The following is a 20,250-nucleotide window of genomic DNA, read 5'->3' as shown; positions in this document are numbered from 1 at the left end:
TAGAAGAGTATTCTACTTTGATCTTTTTTATTAATGACAATAATAAAATGAAATATTTCCTGGTTATAATATGTGAAAACTTCCCTTATCTCACATTAAAGGACAAGGGTTTACAAAGGGGGGGAAAAACAACCTAAAACCAGCTCTTTCTCAGATTGAAGAAACCAAACCCTTACTATAGCTGAGAACTGATGAAAACCAGTGTTGTTTTTTGTCCATAAAAGTGTGTGGTTCATCAAAGGAGAAATCACATTTCAGGTGGCTAGTCTTCGTCACTCACTAATTAAGGATGCTGGATTCCAATTCCATCCTATATCCCTGTGTTAAAGGGACAGAGCCTGAGGTACACAGTGCCTATTTCCACCATCAGCTATTCTGAGTGCTTCAGCTTCTACTTCACTGGGTGGCAAGAATTTTGTCTTGATACTGAAAGCAAAGGTGCAAAGGAAGGAATCCTGTGTAGTCAGAAGGAACAAAATAAGTAATTATGAAGCCCGCCTAAACCACAGGAAGAGAAAGGCCTGACTCTAGCTCTCAAGTCCTCAAACCTACAGGATGCCAAGTGCCTTTCCTTCATTTCCCTGGAAATGAACGAGCAAGAACATTTTCTGAATAATTCATTTTGCAGGTTAAATCTGAGGCCCTCCAAGGGAATTGGCTTTCCAGAAAGACCTAGCAGGATGCAGCCATTGGAAGCCCACTGTCCTGGATTCCGTCCATCCACTATTGCACATTATTTTGTTTGCTTCTAAGTTCAAGAGACAGAATGTATTGCCATTGCCTTAAAAGAAAATATCTTCAATGTTTTGACCACCATTGACAAGATGATTAGCATGCCTTTAGCCATCTTTATGAAACAACAGATGTTCGCCTTGGCATTATTCCAGCCCTCCCTGTGTCCTCTAGCCTAATATTTGTTTTTCATTAGTTGGTGTGTTGCTCATTTCTCATCCTGTGTGAGGGGCCTCTACTGGGCCTTGCCGTGCGGTTGCTTTGCTTTCAGATATAAGGGGTTGGCCTACTTGGGCTGGGTGAAGATATTCCCTCAGCCCTGGCCCGTGTCATCTGTGAAGAGGCTAAGGCAGCTGGGTGGGGGGTGGAGGGGTGGAGCGGGGGTCAGAAAGCAAAAGGAGAAGTGTTCTTAAGTGGTATTTGCTTGATGAGGACTCTGTGTTCATGTTTAGCTTCTAATGTGACATAATGAATTATGAACTAAAAGTAATTGGAAGATTTGTGCCCTCAGTGCAGAACAGAAGTTCAATGTATGAAAGCAAACCACAGGTCAATTAGGCGAGTTGATCAATATTTATATCGCTCTTTAATGAAAGGAAATAACCCTGATAGATTTTCCTTGAAATTGCTGATGAGTATGTATTTGTAGTCAACACATGGAGCTTTTCATTGATCTCAGTCAAATTAAAATTTTATTAACAAGTCAGACACCCATCTGTATTTTTCCACAAGTTCCCTCGAAAAGCCAGTTAATACTACTGCCTTCTGTTTCTCTCCCTCCACCTCCACCCCCCTCTTTGAACATTTAAGTATCTCGTATATGTTTACCACTTTTCCATTCCTATCTCCTGCAATCCTCTTAAAAACACTGTAAGATAACATTATTATCATCATCTCCATTTACAGATAAGGAAATTGAGGCAGAGCAAGGTTAAGTAACTTACCTTTTATCACACAGGAAATAAAAAGCAAAACATGGACTCAGCAGACCTGAGTCTGGTTTTCTCTGGTGCGGAAGTACATGCCATTTCCACCATCCCATACTATCTCCCAGAGGCAGAAGGAGGGTCATTTTGTAGGATGGCCTTATTTGAGTGGAGAAAATGGAGAAGGATCACTGAGGAGGCTAATGGGAAATGCACCCAGACCAGTGAGCTTCAGAACTGTCTTAACTCCCTGCCACCTCTCCCAGAAGGGCCCTGGGGCTGCAGCTCCTGCCTTGTTCAGAGAGCAGAGCTTCATGTCCATCTAGATTAATGAAGGGCCAAGCAAGTCAGATGTGGCACCTCCAACTCCAGTGATAGAATTTAGCACATGTGACCCTAAACCTTTTGAGGTTCAGTTTGGTCCTTGGTTTTTCTAGGCTAGAAAGCAAATACAACAGTATTTGTGCAGGATTTTTACTCTCTGTTTGGATGGATTCTCCTCACTTTGTTCAAAAGCCAGTTTTAGACACCCGAGCAGCATGTACTACGTTAGATAGTGTGAGGTTTAATCAATAAAATTGATCAGGAAGGAACTCAAAAGCCACACTGCCTGCTTCCATGCTTGATACACTGGGAAGAACCTTAGTTCTCATCTTGTGTTTGATCTACAGACTCTGTGAAAACTCCCAACTTTTACTTCCTGTGTGCTATTTTAAATGACAGCTTATGTTATGTGCTATGGGCCACAGGGTTACTGTGGCAATCCACTCCAAAGTGCCAGAGTTTTAGCTGAGGAGTGTCTTAATGAAGATTACATCAGAGGTCAGAGCTTTGTCTCTTTGCCTCTTCTGCACATTGGGACCCTGTTCTCAAATGCGTGGCCTGATGCATATTCACAATCACCTCATAAATATCTGACACATGATTTATAATCAGGCCACTGCCAGGAATCAGCTTTTTTTTTTTTTTTTTTTTTTTTTTTAATATACGTGCTGCCGAAGCAAGCATGTATCAGCTCTTTTGCATAAAGGCAAGGCAAAGTAGTTCAGGAGCTAACATGTGACAGATGTTCAGAAAGGTGAGAAACCGCTCACACTACAGCAAACCCACACACACTGGCGTACAAATGAACATATAGATGCACATGCACATGCACACCCACAAGCACACACACACACTTAATTCAGTTGCCTATGTGCTGGTTCTGTTGTAAGAACATTACAGGTATTAAGTCAGTTCCCTTAACAACCCAGTACAGTAGGTTCTATTTTCTTCCCACTTTGAGATGGGTAACTGAGGCAGGGCAAGGTTAGGTGACGTGCCTTATTTCGCTCACCAGGCTAGTAAATAGTAAAATTAGGATGTTCATACTAAGCAATCCAGGTAGAAGATGTATCCCTCACTTATCTACTGTCCTGGCTCAATACCTGTTCTGAGAGCAGCGAACCTAGAAGTGAATCTCAGACTCAGCTTGGTGGTCTTGGAGTCACTTAATGATGCTCAGCCTCAATTTTCTATCTATAAACTATGGTTAACAATGATAACAACTTCCTCATGGTAGTGAAAAGGGTGTAATCAGAACATAAGGGTGTTGTGTAAACTGTTTACACTTGGCATCAACCAGTTGTGATGCAGCACACCACACATACTGTGTCTTTTCTACTTTGTTCACCTCTGTAACCCTGGTGCTATCCCACGATGGATTGGACACATAAAAACATGTAACACTTAACAATTTCTAATTACATCCAAGCAGTTCTTGAAATCTCTTCATAAATCATGATGCTAGCAATAAATGCCTGAATATACCATTTTATGTCTCAGAAAAATGAGGAAATAATTTCAGAGCAATGGGAACAACTTCTTTGCCATCCAATTATGGAAAGTACAGTCATGTAGAGCCTCTATAAGTCTAAATGCTAACTCAAAAAGGATTAGAAGCACTTGTCAATCATTTGAAGTAGGTGTGACCTTAGAGAAAAGAGGCTTAGTGAGGAGTTAAGATAGCAAGGGTGAGGTCATAGGGTCTAACTCCAGATTCAGAAAGGGTTTAAGTCTGGCATGCATCCAGACTTTTTTTTTTTTTTTTCATTGTCCATTTCTTTATTTTCCGTCATATTCTAAAACTTCCTCATGACACAAGTATAGCCATTGATTCCAGCCTGTTTATTGGAACTTCTATTCCGGTTTGGTGGTCAACCTTTTACATTATCAAAGATTTAGAGTCACAATAAATACAAGTGACAACCGCCCACCCACCCATTTCCCCAAGCCCCCACCTTCCAAATACCCTGCACTAGTGTAACTGTCTATTACACTTTCATTGTTAAGGATTATAAAACTTTAGCTGTCCTTAAAAAAAAAAAAAGGAAAAGCTTAGTCCAAGTTCTTTAGGCAACCATCATGTGCAGCATAACTCGGCATCAAAAACCCTATGGTGGAGCATCCCAAAGCCATGGATGCTCAGTATGTACCAGGTCCTGTCAGGTTGGTATGAGAACTATCAAAACATTATAAGCTGGATCTTGCATTCCTGGGGTTTTCCTTCTCCTCCAGTAGCTGGGTGGCCTTATGTCAGTAATTCATCTTACTAGGAAAAGCTGTGGTGTCCATACCAAGAAAAGGGAGCAAATGAAGAATCAGAGAGGTAAAGTCCCCTTTTAAAATTCATACAGCTCACTGGTGTGTCCCCACCAGCACTGGAGTGAACACTTCTGACTTCCAACTTAGTGGTTGCGACGATGGGTTTTACCATTCCTTCTGTGATTTCTAGCAGAGCTGCTGCATTTACTTAAATATGGCTACAATTTGCTTAGATACAGGTAATTTGTTTTTGTACACATTCGGCTAGGGTTTACTTTTCATTGCCAATGTTCTCTCTCTCTCTTCTTTTTTTCCCCCTAAGACTAGAAATGATTGCTCTTAAAAAAAAAAAAAAAAAAAAAAAGGTGAGCCACAGACTGGATATATTTTTTTTGCAAATATATATCTGACAAGGTGCTTTGATCCAATTTATAAAGAACTCTAGAGTTTTGTCAGATTTTTGTTTTTCTCTTCTTACCCACTAGATATTTCTGGCAATGCTGCATCAGAGTCTCCCCCTCTTTCCCCTCCACGATGGGTGTAGTCTGGCCCAGTTGCTGGGCTGTGCAGTGGGGAACTGATAGGAAAAGGGGCAGGGGAGAGGGCAACAGGAGAGAGCAAAACCAAGGACTGCAGGAGTTTTCATGGGTCTGGGAAGGGGAGCTGAACTTGTGTGGGGCAGTGGATTGGGAAGAACCTAAAAAGGAATTTTAAAATTTATTGCTGTGGGATTTCCTGTCCCCTTTATAATATTGAGTAATGCTAGTTTGAGTTGCTTTAAAATTATTCTTGGTTGCTGAGACTGTTCATTTTAGTACAATATTGCTCTGAAATTGATCTATGAGGGTCACAGGTTTATGAGCCTTACAGCAACCACTGGCTTCATCTTATTAGCAGTGGAAGGGTGCATGTGGACCTTCCCCATGAATCTTGAATGTGAGAACCAACCAGGCTTTAATAGGTGAGCAATGAGCTGTAGCACAACTGGCTGAAATCTACCAGGGGAAATGGTATCAGCAAATGGAATCCAGGCTTCTGAACATTTGTCTTGTTAAGGACAAATACCTACTTCAACACTTCCTTCAAAGCTGAGCTAGAATGGAGATACACTTAGTCTAGCCTTTCATTATCATGCCACCTGGTGGCTGAAACTAGCAGTCAATAGGCCTGAGCTTGGGGTTCTAGATAAAGGTCTGGGGAAAAATGCAGAAAGAGCTTTGGTCTTTTGGGGGCGAAGGAGATGGAATTCAAGGGCACTGACAAAATCAGCATAATATTTAATCCTTGTTGTACTTCTAGCTCTGAAGTAGACACCATCGCTAGCTCTTACCATTTAGAATGTTCTATTCTAGAAGCAGAGTAGGATAGCAGACTGTCATTTACCAAGATCTACTAGTTTATATTCATTCTCTCTTACTTTCTAAAACCCATGTAGTGGTATTAGTATTCCCATTTTACAACTGGGGAAAGAGCCTAAATGACTTGTTCAAGTTATAATGATCACAGTAGATGTTGAGAAGAAGAGAATGGGGTATTATAAGATAAAAGCTGTAAACAAAGGTGTTTTGGGGGAGAGGTTTAACTGAAGTAAGCATTTCTATTTAAAAAAAGAAATTAGGCACACGTGTGTCTTGACTCCAAATTATTTTAGTTTGACAGTGTAGGTGTGCTATAAATACATGGAAAAGAGACAACAGAACTGTTATGACATTCTTCTTTCTGAATGAGAAGAGAGGGCGTGTCTAACTGTAGCTTCTCACTCCTCTAGATGGGTGTCATAACATATCAACTATGTGCATCATGTGTATACAACATGTATTTATTTTTTGTCCCACTTTTTGCTTCTGAATCTGCTTTGATGTGAATGTGTGATAATTTTAGTTAGTCAAAATAGTATTTCAAAATATACAGGATGAGTAAGTTCCCAGAGATCTGCTTTCAAGATAGTACCTATAGTTAACAGTAAGTTATTATGTCCTTAAAACATTTGCAAAGAGAGTAGATCTCATAATAAGTGTTCTTATCACAAAACAACAAAAGGACAGAAGAAAACTTGTGGAGGTGATGGTTGTGGTGATGGCAACACAAGAGTATACATATGTCCCAAACTCATCAAATTGTGTAAAATAAATGCAGTTTTTATATAACAACTATACCTCAATAAAGCTGGAGTAATAAATAAGTAAACGTGATATTTTCCTCTTCGTAGAAAAATTAAGCAGCTTCATGGCAAGGAATCAGACATATGGTTCACAGTATGCATCCAACCTGAAAAGTTAGGGTACCCCAGTTCTTCCCTCTTGTTCTTAGACACAGACAAGACACTGCAATCAGACTCTGGAAGTCCTTGACTTGAACCTTGGCCTTAACAGTTAGTGTGTATCTTTGCATCTTTTGTAATGATACCAACTCCCTGAGTCTTTGAATCCTCATCTGTAATTAGGGATGATAATACTTAACTCTCAGAGTATTACTGGTATTAAGTGAAAAAAATACTTTAGCACAATGTAAAGCATATAGCAGTTGGTAAATTTTATGGTTCTCAATTAGTCAATAATTAGTATATTATTATAATTACTCTTACAGTATTTATTATTTTACTATTATTCTATTGGCTGAGAGAAAATAGTCGTATATGCAAAATCATTTTACAATTTCCTAACACCTTCCCAGATATTTCAGTTAACATAGCAGAAGAAAGGTAGATAACAGATCAGGTGCAGACAGATTGTAGTAAGGTAAAAATTGCAATGGTGAGAGGTTGATGGTAAAAATCAAACTGAACATGTTCTTTTGTCATTGACTGACTGAAACTGAGGATTTTCAATTCTCTCTCTAGCTTGAGAAATTTCTTCCCACTGGGAAACTTTCACACCATATTTATAACAGAGGAGAGACAATGTTATTATCAGAAATTCCTCTTAGAGAGGGAATTGCATTTAGGGGGAAAGTATTTTGCTGGGTGGTAGATGTTGAGACACCGAGGAGCCTGGTTTGGGCAGAATTATTATTACAAGCCTTAGGGTGGAACTGGCTTTGGGTGAGGGAGAGAGGTGGGGGGGCGGGGGGTAGAAATAGCATGAGAAGGCAGAAGGAAGGACAGAAGATAGCCCATTGCCTGGTGTGACAGCCCACCTTTGCCCCTCCCCTTGCCATCTTCAGTACATCCTCCAAAAAATAGGGGGAACAAAAGGGATAAAACCACTAACCACTAAGAAATGACTGACTGGGGCAAAGGGGCAGAGTACTTTTGAAGTAGCACCCATGACCCATGGAAACATTTGGAGAGGCAAGAGGAGGCATGAGGAAGGCATTATTAGCCATTCATAGGCATTATGGGAATGAGTTTAATATTCTCAGGCTATGTATTGGGTGTTTGGGCACAATTTAACCAGAGTATTTAGGAGTGGGGGCTTCTTGGCAGCATTCATTCATTCAGCAGTATTTGCTGAGAGACCTCAATGAGCCAGAAAGGCTGAGGACTTCTCTGGTTTATTTAGCACAAGAGTTTACACTTGTGTAAAGAAGAAGAAAATAGGTCTGACTTTGAAGGGAGGGTGGGCGAAAGTGACATTGACTGGAACAAGGAGAGCTTCCCCCTTGACTACTCTCTCCCCAAACTAAAACTAAATTATGCAAAATTATGTATTCTAAAATCAACATTGTCAAGGTAAGTATGTGACAGGATGATGTTTAAGACCACAGTGAAAGGAGCTAAAGTGAGATACACACAAAGGTAGAATCTATGGTGTCTTTTTTGGGATGCTCTGTCACCATCCAAGATGATCAAAGACATGACAAGAGCTCACCATACATCATTTTCTCGACTCAGACTCAGAAAACTGTACTCATGGGGCTATTTTCTATGGGATGAGAGTGGGAATTACTAATTGCCACTTTCTTACTCCATCTCACTTATGATCACCTTATTTTGTGAGCATGTGTAAATATTACCTTTCTACATTTCTGTCTCCTACTCAATAGCGTTCAAAAGCCCACCTTTATGAGGGTCTTTTTAAGGATAAATGAGGTGACCTTTGAAATAAGTCAAATTTCTGCCACATGAAATTTTCTTAGTAAGTAGTTATCAGTTTTGAATCTAAATGATTATATTTTCAAGGTGGCTAAATATGTTTATTGTCACAAAACAATTTCTCCCTTTAAACACTATTGATTTAAGTCTGGATTAGAATTGCAACTTTAGCTTTTAAGTTCCATGCCCCAAACAGCTGAGATAATAGCTCTAGATCATTGTTATAGTAAATAAATAAGATATTTATTTTCAAATTGTTTACTTTGATTGCAAAAAAAAAAAGTCATTTGGCCACAGGAGAAATGAGATTACATGTGTAGGCAACCTCTCGGCTTTATACATGAATGATATTATCTATTGCTCAGACTACAGCCTTAGAAAAAATATCACAAAGTCATGTGGAGCTATAAAGTTCAATTTACAATGGAATGAGGTGTCTAGCTTCATTTATGACTCTTACTCAAAGAAAAAAAACCCACAAAAACAATTCAACTGACCTCCTCCCAAACCTGATCTTCCCTGACTCTTCTCACCTCTGTCAATGGCACCACCAAGCATCTAGTTACTCCAGGAAAAAACCAAGAACTATCTTGATTCCTCTCTTTCTCACACTGCTCCCACCCAATTCAATTCATCAGCAACTTGACTGATTGTGCTATCTTAACAAAATGGTAAAAATAAAAATTTAGACTATTTTATGCTACTCCACCACTATCACCCTAGTTTAAGGCATAATTATCTCTAGCCCTGAAGACTACAATAGCCTCTTCATATATTGTCTCTATAGTTGCTCACTCATTTATTTCCATGCAGTATCCAAAGTAATCAGGTCACTCTTCAACCTCACTGTTTCCAAACACACATAAGAAACTCACGTATTTTTAAAATTCAGGTTATCCTCTTCCTTTAATCCTCCTCCTGTATGCTAGGTTTATTAATACTTTTGAATGCTGCCAGATGTTTCTCACCTTGAGACATTTGCTCTTTCTTCCCTCTACATGGAAAGCTTTCCCAGATCTTTGCATGGCATATGCTTCTTTGCTAAGTTCAGGACTCCCATCAAGGGTCCTCTTAGTATCCTTTGCTCTCACCCTGATTTATTATTGCCCAAAGCCTCTCTCCCTCCCTGAAATTGTATTATATGTTTCTTTACTTTTGACCATTGAGTTTCCCAATAGGATGTAAGTTCCATTTAGATGGGGACTTTATCCTATCCATCGCCTCATTTTCAAAGTATGCAGAACATTATTTAAGAAGTACTTGTTGAATGAATGACAGACTGACCTGGACATGTGTATGCATATAGGACTATAGAAGGAACCACACCATGAATGGAAGGTTCTGGCAGGCACTAGGTGATGAACTGCTTTGGGCAGACATGAGATCATTCCAAAAGGCCAGCATCACCATTGTTTATGCATCAAGTACATCATCATGTGCAGCTGGATGCAAAGACTCATGACCAGAACAAAAGGACAGATCACTATGGGTCAAACACTGTACTGGAAACTTAAATATACACTGTCTCATTTAGTTCTCACCCCAGTGAGACTGATATTTTTCTCATTTAGGCCAGATGAGGAAATGGAGACATGAAAAGGTAAAATCACTTGACCAAGTTCATACAAGAAAGTGGTGGTGCTGGGGTTTGAACTTAGGTTTTTTGACTTCAGATCTAATGTTTTCCCCCTCAACCTGCTGCTTCAATATTGCTACCAATGTTAGGAAAGCTCCATAGAATGAAAGAGAAGAGATGACAGGAACATTGAAAAGGAATTCCAGGTTTAGGGGACTCAACCAAGGCCCATTTCTGCATAAGTCCAGTCCTGATGCCCCAGCATGTGTTAATCAGTAATTCCTTTAAATCTCATTTAGCACATAGCTCATGTTTCCTTCCAGTCTTACTTATACACATTGTGTAATTGTTAGGGTGAATGTTATGATATCACTAATATTCTATCTCTTTTGACCTACAAAAATAGCAATTCAATGACTGAACCTAATAGAATGAGCATTCCTTAAAGGCAGGAATCACATCTCATGTCTTTTGGCCTCTACTAGTTTTTTTTTTTTTAAGATTTTATTTATTTATTCATGAAAGACACAGAGAGAAACAGAGACAAAGGCAGAGGGAGAAGCAGGCTCCCTACAGGGAACCTGATGCGGAACTCGATTCCAGGACCCTGGGATCACAACCTGAGCTCAAGGCAGATGCTCAACCACTGAGCCACCCCGGTGTCCCCACCTCTACTAGTTTCTGACTAGGTAATATTTATGATTGATGACAATGGATATACAATGGCCTTCATAGAAACAAATGGAGGACAGATATGATGGCCTATGTTTCTTGGCACACTGTGTATATTTTATAAGTGTTATTGGGCTTCAGTTCCTTTTCAAGGCACCACATCAATAGCATCGACCTTGCTTTTACTTTGGTAGAGAACCTCATCCACTGAAACTTCCAGGGCCCTTTCCCTGTGAGAAGAAATAGTTTCCCTATTGTGAAGACAAGGAGTTGAAGTAGTCCATGTTTGAGTAAGTTCACCAGTGTTACAAGACTAGTAAGTAGAAGAGTCAGAATTAAAACTCAGGTCTATCTGACACAGTGTCTGTGCACTTAGCCACTCTGATATACGACATCATCTCTGACAAGAGGCATCAAGTGTTCTGCTCCCTGCAGGAATGAGATGTTCATGGTGTCATGGAAACAAGTCTCACCCACTCACTCTGCTATCTGGCATCCATTTTCCCTACTGTGCCTAAAAACAGAGAATTGATTTTGATTTGTTGAAGAAGCTGAGGAGTTCAGGGGCACTGGTGTAAAGAGCCACTCTCCATGGATAAGTTGCCTCTCTCAGCCTACTTCTCACTAAATACAATCAGGCAGGTCAGGGTCATCACAGGAAACCTCACGCTACATGGAAGAGTCAACAAAGCATCAAAACTTGAGGAAAAATAATGTAACCCCTAATTATTTTAGGCTCTGCTTTTCTTTCTCAAAATATTCATGTGCAGGTACTTACACCATTGCCTAAGGACTTTGGTTAAACACCAAGAAAGAAACAATTAGAAGGGCTTCTCCACACTGCAGTGTGTTATTGAGCTTGTCTACAGCTTTCTCTGAAGGGCTTAGGGAAAGGATAATTTTTCTCTTCTGGATGATTCATTTGTAGCTTTGATCTTTTTACCTCAGAGCAAGCATACAAACTAGGTGACCTCTAAGGTTGTCCCATAAGCCCTCAAGACCTGTGCTCATATGATAAATCAAAACAAGATAATTCAGAGCTTCACTTGCATTCTTCTTCACTGGCAACCATAATTAGTACAGTTCTTTCAAGGTTGGGCAGATGCCAGGTGTGAAAAGAGCCTTATTTTTAGAACATTGGGGTTAGTTTCTCTGGAAAAAAATGCAGACAGAAAGGGAGAAGCAGGCAATATGAAGGGCAACTTTGAACACTTAGGAACACAAATAAGATATTGATTATGTAAACATAGGGATTATGTAACTTCACAGTTGGCAGACATTTCCACTAGTTGCTTTTCCCACCTTACAGGACTCCTATGGATTATAGAGCATTTCTAAAGACAAAAATTGGGGGACACATATTTTCTTTATGCCCAAGAAAGTCAACTAGGTATTTGCACTATTTTGTGGAAAACAGGAAGTCATATTAAAATCTTATGTATTTTGATTCCTGCCATTAGTTTCCTCAGATGTCTCCCATTAAAAAAAAAAAAAAATCTCTCTGTTCCCAGTCTTCCTTCACCTGTCTCTCACTCATCACAAGATTCCAGTTTTTAAAACATTTTTTAAAGATTTTATTTATTTATTCATGAGAGACAGAGAGGGGCAGAGACACAGGCAGAGGGAGAAGCAGGCTCCATGCAGGGAGCCCGATGTGGGACTCGATTCCAGGACTCCAGGATCATGCCCTGGGCTGCAGGCAGACACATAACTGCTGAGCCACCCAGGCATCCCAAGATTCTAGTTGTTATCAAAAGCATACACTCACTTTCACTGCTACCTCCAGCTAAACCCACACCCTCACTCTCACTTTCTATACCTTCTCAAATCCTCATATATTCTAACATTTGAATGCTAATCTCAAGAGGGGCTATAGGTAGGTGAAAAAATAGGAAACCATTTACACCTTAGCCATAGAAACAGGAAATACATAAATTATGATATTTCACCTCAAAGTAATGTATACACCCTCATTAATTTATTCAACATTTATTCTTTGTACTATACCCTGTGCAATTGCTAGAGTAGAGGCAAAGGAAATTATCTCTTGGTAGAAACAGAGGGTAGGTAGGGAAAAGAAGCAAAACAAAAAACCAAAATCCCTATAAACTATAGTAGTTCTACAAGATGATAAATGTTATATAGAGGTGAGAATAGCAAGTTATGAGAGAACAGAGAAGGGAGTGATCAATGCAGACAGAAAATTAGTAATTCTAGAAGTTTGTGTGACAATTAGAAAAAAGCCTAATGATATAATGTTACGTGAAAATGAATAAATAAAATTGGATTAATACTATGGACACAGGAATTAAAAGGCAGTGGAAGTTGATAGATTAAGGTAGCATATTTCTTGCTGATTTTTCTATTTTAATTTCTCCTTAATTTTGGAATAAATAAGAAATTTAATGAGGAAGCATTAACTAAGTAAATGGAGCCTTGTGTGAAGCATCACTTTCTAAAATGGATCTTGCCTAAATAAGAGGAAGTGCAAAAACCTGACAGACTGCCTGTGACTGGCACATGAGGTTAACATGGGGATCCGTCTCAATGCCACTGGAAAGGCCACAAGTGGGAATGATGGGAGCTATTTTTTCTTTGTATTAACTGGAATAGGTTGTCATTAGATAGGAAGCTCACCATAGAATCGTTAGTTCTCTAGGCCAGGTATTAATCACCTGACCATGGATAATACAAAAGATTTACTAACCAATATGCTAAATATATGGGCGACACTAACATTTGTCTAATTTTCTGGAGAAAAGGATAATGTCTTAAGTATAGCTGAATTTGGGGTTCTTTTAGTATTACATAGTATATTTGGTAACTTTTTTCTTCTTTTTCTTTTCTATTTCACATGTATCCTCAGTTTAAGAAATGGATTTTTATTCTTTTTTGGTAACTAACGTTTTGAGGCTGGATTGTGAGTAATTTTAGTATTATCCTTGGTTCTTCATAAACAATGTATTAGTATTATCTCTGATTTCTTCATGTTCAAATCCTACTCCTCATTAAGGGTTCATCTCAAGCAGTACTCCTTCCATGAAGTCCTTCTTCTCAACAACAAACCCTAAATGGATGATTTTGTTTTCCTTTTCTTCACTCCTGCCTCTTTAAGCATAGGTTAATAATCAGTCATTTCTTAGTTCTAAATATTTATGTGTACTAGCCTTTATTCATATATGTAATTGCAAATTCCTTAAAGGGAGGCAATCTTATCTTTTACCACTTACTCTTAGTAAGTAGCATAGGGCTAAAAACATAAAGAGCTCAACAGATACTTATTTTTTTTAAGGATTGATTTATTCTATTACAGTACACACATACATATCTATTGTTTTCAGCTTTAGTTGACATGGGTTTCAAGAAGCCTCTTGTGTAGGAATACATCAAGTTGAATTTTTAATCTCCCAAAGAAAAATGTAATATTCACATAGTTATATTCAGCAAGATTCCTTGCAAAACCATCAGTTACTTCTGACACATAATGGTTCTTTCTGGTTTTCTACCAAATTTAATCAAAGCCCAGGACAACTTTCTGTAACATCTGTAGCTGGGTGAACCACACTGTCTGCCCAAGGTCAGGGCTAATTATCCACATTTGCACCCACCTGGCAGACGTGAAAGACTCAAGATATGTATGTACTCGTTAATTGAGGGTCAAGCTGTTCTCTGCAGAATCCAGCAAAACTTCAGCTGAAGTATAATGGCATTCATTTTAAGGTAAAATTCCCAGGTCATTAAGCACTTTGAGATATGACTTGTTCTGTAATAAGTGAGAGGATTTGAGTCCAGAAGAACTCTAGTCTGGCTCTGTTCCTAAAATGTGTGACCTCGGGCAGTTCTCTTCCCCCTGTTGAGTGTCAGACTCCTGCCTTAGAACATAAAGTTGTTTTTCTAATGCATCACTAAGTACTCTTTCTGCTCAAACTATGATGCTCTATTATTTAATTGAATACGTAAAGCTAATTTTTATTGTGCACTTACTATGTGCCAGGCAATATACTTTTATGAGTTTGCACTGCGCACCAGGCTAGATTAAGCCAGCTTGAATTTAACCACAATGAAGATATCTTTGCTAAAATATGTCTGTTTGCCTTGTCTGAAAGCTGCTGATAAAGTCAGCATTTGTTCTCTAAGTTCTAATAGTTCTAAAGAAAGTTGTGTACTACTTTAATGCTATCATTTTCTAGCCACCAAGCAAGTCATTCATTCCCAAATTGTGTTCAGTAGAGTTGATAGCCCTTTCAAAGTGGAGGCTTCCAAGGTATTTATTCTAAATGGGTTTTAGGAAAAAAGTTCACACAGCTTTTTTGTTTTTTTTTGGTTTTTTCCTGAAGTGAACATCAGTCTGTGATTTAGTTGCTATTAAAAAATTAGAACGTTTTGGGATGCATGGGTGGCTCAGTCAGTTGAACATCTGACACTTGATATTGGCTCTAATATTGATCTCAGGGTGCCTCTGGGCTCTGCGCTCAGTGAGGAGTCTGCTTCTTTCCTTCTCTCTCTCCCTCTGCCCATCCCTCTGCTTGCACTGTCTCTCTCTCTCTCTAATAAATAAATAAATCTTAAAAAATCAGAATGTGTTAGTTTTTTATAACATACTTTACCTGATACCTACTGTGGTAGCTTGTCTCCATGATGATGACAGCTTCACCACCTTTTTCCCCCTCTACACACAGCCCATTCTGCTTTTGAAAGGAAAGGACTGTTCTTCTTCCCATTTGAATCTGAGCTGGCCAATGATTATTTTGACCAATAAAATAAAAAAAAAAAAAAAGTGCTTTGTGACTTCTGAGGCTAGGTCTTATGTACCAGGACCCAAGCAGGTACTGCCCAGTTGAAGCCTATAATTACTTTCAGAATGTCACTTTGGGGAGGCAAGCTGCCATGTATGAAGCCCAAGTGTTCTTAAACCACCATGCTATGGGAAAGCCCAAGCTAGCCACATGAAGAAGCTTCATGTAGAAATGCCTAACCTGCCCTCAGGTGTTCCAGCCTTTCCAGGCCAGGGATCCATGAGGGGGAGCCTTCAGATGACTTCAGTCTTGGTCATCATCTGGCTAAAAATGTACCAGGATCCAAGCAGGCATTGCCCAGTTGAAGCCTATAATTACCACTGCATGAAGAAATAAAAACAAATTATTATTTTAAGCCACAACATTTTGGGGGTGATTTGTTGTCACACTATATAAATGAAAAATACACTAAGCTTAAAAGACCGTTGTAGGTAGAAATTTATTTCCCATATATCTTAAGCATCTTAGATTCACCTAGAGAGTGCAGATTAGAGAGTCAGGCCAGAGTTCCCACTTTTTGTGCTGGTTAAAATCTTGGCAGAATAATATAATAATTTAGACATACTCAGGAATGCAGAATCAAGAGGGAAAATGTCCATAGAGCCAGAACTCAAATATATCTAGAGGAAGGAAAACATCTTGGGCTCTGGACTTCAGATTATTCAGACATATTAATTTGGTAATGAGAAGAAAGAGGAATGAAAGTCTGAAGAGAAAAAGGGGCCAGAGAAGAGCTTCTTTGTAAAGAAGATGACCTAACCAGTATCTTACCTGATACCTTAGACCAAGCTCATAATGGCCCCAGACCTTGGCCTAAAGAACAATCAGAAACAAAGGCATTCAGCCCCTCAGTGGCCATAGTTGAGTGAAAATTCAACAAACAAAACAACACAAAAAACCAAGACAGAACCCAGTTTAGGAAGGCCATAATCAACAAGCATAAAGCACATCAATGATAATAGATGAGATAATAGTGTCTCTGGATGAGAGACTCTAGTGGGAAGAGAAAGCAATTATGTTTTGTGTGCAGGTACAACTGTACTTCACATTTGACTTCACAAACCCCTTCAACTTAGTCACAGTGTCTACCCGTGAGAGTGTACATATGTGTGCCTGCATGCACATGTGCAGGAATGCCCATGTAGGGTGTGGTAGACCTTATGTGAAGGATCCTTATTAAACTTCTGTCCTTGAGGCAATTTAGTTATGGTAGGCGATTTATTCCCTTTGATGTCTCCCTGGGTTCTGGGAGGCCATGCCACGGGTCTTCCTTTGAAATGTTAGAGAAGTCAGTGTACATGATAATGGGTATCTCTAAGTCCAATGAAAGACAGACTGGCCAAAGAAATGTTATGGCTTGAGAGAGAAGCAGATGCTGACTTTTAGGACTTGGGAACTCTCAAACACATGTTACTTAACAGAGATGGAAGTTGTACATAAATAAAGGGCAGAATAGATTTCAAATGACAACATTCTCCTCTCATTCAATATCAAATCCTCTATACATGATGTCAAATAATTGTTGTTATGGTACTTGAAATGAGATTTGGAGGGGATTGGACTGTTTTCTAAAACCTTTTCCTCAGATATGCAACAATGATGTGATATTGATTTTAGATACTCAAAAGGATAAGCTCAATAAGGAGACCAGACATGAGTGACAGAGCCTAAATTCCACGCATTTACTGAAGGAGTGCTCTGGAGGGCACCATATTAAAACATGAGAGGTAGGAGCAATGCTCAAATCATGGAATGGCACAATTCCAGAATCAAGTCCTAAGTAATTTTTTTCTAACTTGCAATTTATTTTTTAACTGAAACAACATTTAAAAAGGTGGTGAGCTTTACTATGCAGCCTTCAGAAGACAGACACAATATAGCATGGAGCTAAACAATAGTACAAATAGGCCTAATAGAAGGAAAAGAGAAAAGAGGAAGTAAATGAAAAGGAAGATTAAGTATTATTTTCTTTCTGGTTCACTCATTATTAATTTTTAAAAATCTGAATCAATGGGATTTGACTGAATTCTTTAGTAAGGGTATTGTGGAAAATCCCCTCTACAGACAAAGGCTGTTTAGAAGGTTCTAGGTTTATCAGATATCTAACTTCATGGCTAGAATGCAACCTCTGTATTCATGACACCCTATTCAATCAGACAAGCATTTATAGAGCACCACCTGAATGCCTAACACTGTGCTAAATTCTGTAAGGAGTAGTTCTGACATTTTTGGATTTCACAGAGCTACAGAATTTTAAGAAGTGGAGAAACTACCATAAAGTTGACAAGTCTTTTTTATTTGCCAAGAAAGCACGCATAAAAGAAAATAACTGCCATCTATTCTCATAATTATGCTTCACTGTAGCCTGGTAGAAACATTACCCAGACTCTCAGTTGGGAGCCACTGTGCTGTGCAGTACCTAAAATTAATATAAAACGTATTCCCACCTGCCTAGTCTCCTTCTCCTGACATGTCAACTTAATTCTTAGTTGAGCAGTGCTTAAAGCTGATATCCGTTTCCAGACAATTGCAAATTAGTTTTATAAAATGTTTCAGATTAGCTGATCATTACATAGCATTTCAATCTTTCTTAATTTGGACATTATCTATTTAGGATCCATAATCACCATCAACATATTTTTACATAATCTTAAAGGGAGATTCTTAATCTAGTACAGAGATGTCCAAAACTCCTTTAAAAAAACATAGAATCCTTTCTTCAAACGAAATCTTATTCAGGAAGCCCAATATCTAAAATAGATCAAAGTGAGCTGGTATGATTGAAGCAGTCCGCTCGCTTTCCCTTCCCTATCTTCTCCACACCACAGTAGCCCCCAAGGCACCTCCATGCAACCCCAGGGCTCCACGGAGCCGTCTTGAAAAGCTACTGATCTAACAGAGCCATAGACTTATAGAATTTCTTAATCAGAAGACCTTAGAAATGACTTCAAATTAGAGAATAGCAGAGCATAAGAACTTTAAAGCTCAACTAGTTTACCCTCCTTGAAATCACAGGCAAGAAGACTGGAGCCCGGAAAGGTTTTCAAAGGACCCCCGCCCCCCACCCTGTGTCACATTCATTGCTATTTAGTGTCAGACACGTGACTAAAAAATGAAGACTCTGACTCCAGTTGAATGCTTTCTTTTTTTTTTTTTTTTTATCTTAATGCAACTCTTCCGCAAGTATTATGCACAGGGAAAATAGCAAGGCTATTTGGAAAAGAATTAATTAAAGCAGAGAGAAAGCATCTAGCAGAGAGGAGGAAGATGGGGCAAGAAGAAAAAGGAATGGACAAGGGGGATCATATCTATTGCTCATTCCTCTTAAGTTCAAAAGAAGTAAAAATTGAATCCTTGTTACAAGAGGCTCGCAATCTAGTTGGTATAACAAAAAAGAATGAGGTGCAAAAGGAATGTTAACGACTCTTGGGATGTTCTAAGAGAACCGACTCCCAAGTGATGATATGAAGTTACCAAAGATGTTGGTAATAAATTGGAAGTTACACAGATACGTGAGGAAAACCTGCAGCCCCACAATCACAGTGGGTTAAAAATTAAAGTTTATACCAAAATCTGACAGATTTCTCAAAGCTTGACTGTTTCCCTAGAACAAAGCTTTCATCACTTTGGGAGAGGGCACTTACTACTTTGCAAGATACAGTACTCGGTTAAGGTACAGTTAGCCCCATCAATCAGCCTGCATGTTACAATACATACACCACCAACATGAATCCATGAGCACAGATAAATGAGTCCTGGGAGCATATGGTGGAGCAGTTTTATGTACCAGTGTTGAGTTTGTCCACCCTGAACTCACAGTCAGTGTGCAGTAGATATAAATTCTCTCCTCCTTCTTCTCCTTCCATTCCTTTCTCTTTCATTCTTCAGCTTGTTTAAACTTGTATAGATCTGTGTGTGTTTATAATCATGAACTAGAAAGAAACAATTTTTCCCTAATCTTTAACAGTAGATGGGATTCCAGTTTCCATTCACATATAAGACAATGGTATATCATTTCTCTACAACTCATCCATTAGCAAGTGGTTCTAAACAAGAAAGCACACGACTGAGAAAGCAGATTTTCTAGTTGTGCTAATTTATTTATTTTAAAATCACTATAATAAATGGACCTATCCTCATTCTGCATAACTTTCCATTTATCTATTCAGTTGGTGTTTATGTTCTTACCTTTAAAATATTTGAAATCATGATGTGAGATGTGATTTTGCTTTCCATTTTGGTCACTTTGCCTGCTGTAAGCATTTGTCTAGATTGCTATCCTGTCTCTTTGTTCAGGTAAACGAAGCCAGTGTACATGGCAAGATGTCAGTACACAAAAACTAGCCATTTTGATTGGTACAGAGTTTCTCTGTCTCTTCAACACCACTATACAAACACTGAGGAAATTTAAGTGTTGCTGGCTTCAAAATATTTTTAAAATTTGCCATGTTTTTAAATGGTATATATTTGAATCCATTGAATAGATAATTGAACCCAAAGGCTCAAAGGTAATTTCTTTTCTTTTTAAGGACAATGAAATAATGGAATTTGTTTTCAGCTTGAGAAGTACAAATTGTAGAATATCTATCTTGAAATGCTGGAATCATTAGCTCTTTATTAATCCAGCTTTCTGCTGTGGTGCACTGTCCTTTAAAAGTAAAGTATTTACCTAATCCTCTCTAATTGGCATGAATTATTTCCTATAATGGGCTCTTGAATTCTTTATTTGTATTTTTCCTTTATATCTCAACTTAAAATACCAGGCAAAATATATATCATTTAAATTTAACATATATGGACTAGTCAATAGACTGTTAGGTCTTTAAAGATAAGAATTTTTATCTGATTCATTTTTATTTACCTCCCCAACTTGCAGCACAGCATTGTTCACATAGTATGTGTTCAATAAAAGTTCATTACAATGAATGGATT

The 20,250-nt window shown here is 38.6% G+C and overlaps 1 protein-coding gene across 3 annotated transcripts in view; it reads right to left on the bottom strand.

The window, feature by feature from the left end:
• LINGO2 (leucine rich repeat and Ig domain containing 2) overlaps positions 1-20,250 on the bottom strand; it is a 1,121,960-nt gene that overhangs the window by 26,696 nt on the left and 1,075,014 nt on the right. The gene's annotated exons all lie outside the window — the stretch shown is intronic.

This window comes from Vulpes lagopus, chromosome 7 (assembly GCF_018345385.1).
Source record: "Vulpes lagopus strain Blue_001 chromosome 7, ASM1834538v1, whole genome shotgun sequence".
NCBI classification, from domain to species: Eukaryota; Metazoa; Chordata; class Mammalia; order Carnivora; family Canidae; genus Vulpes; species Vulpes lagopus.
Note: the sequence above shows the minus strand (reverse complement) of the source record. Positions and strands in the feature narration are given on the sequence as shown.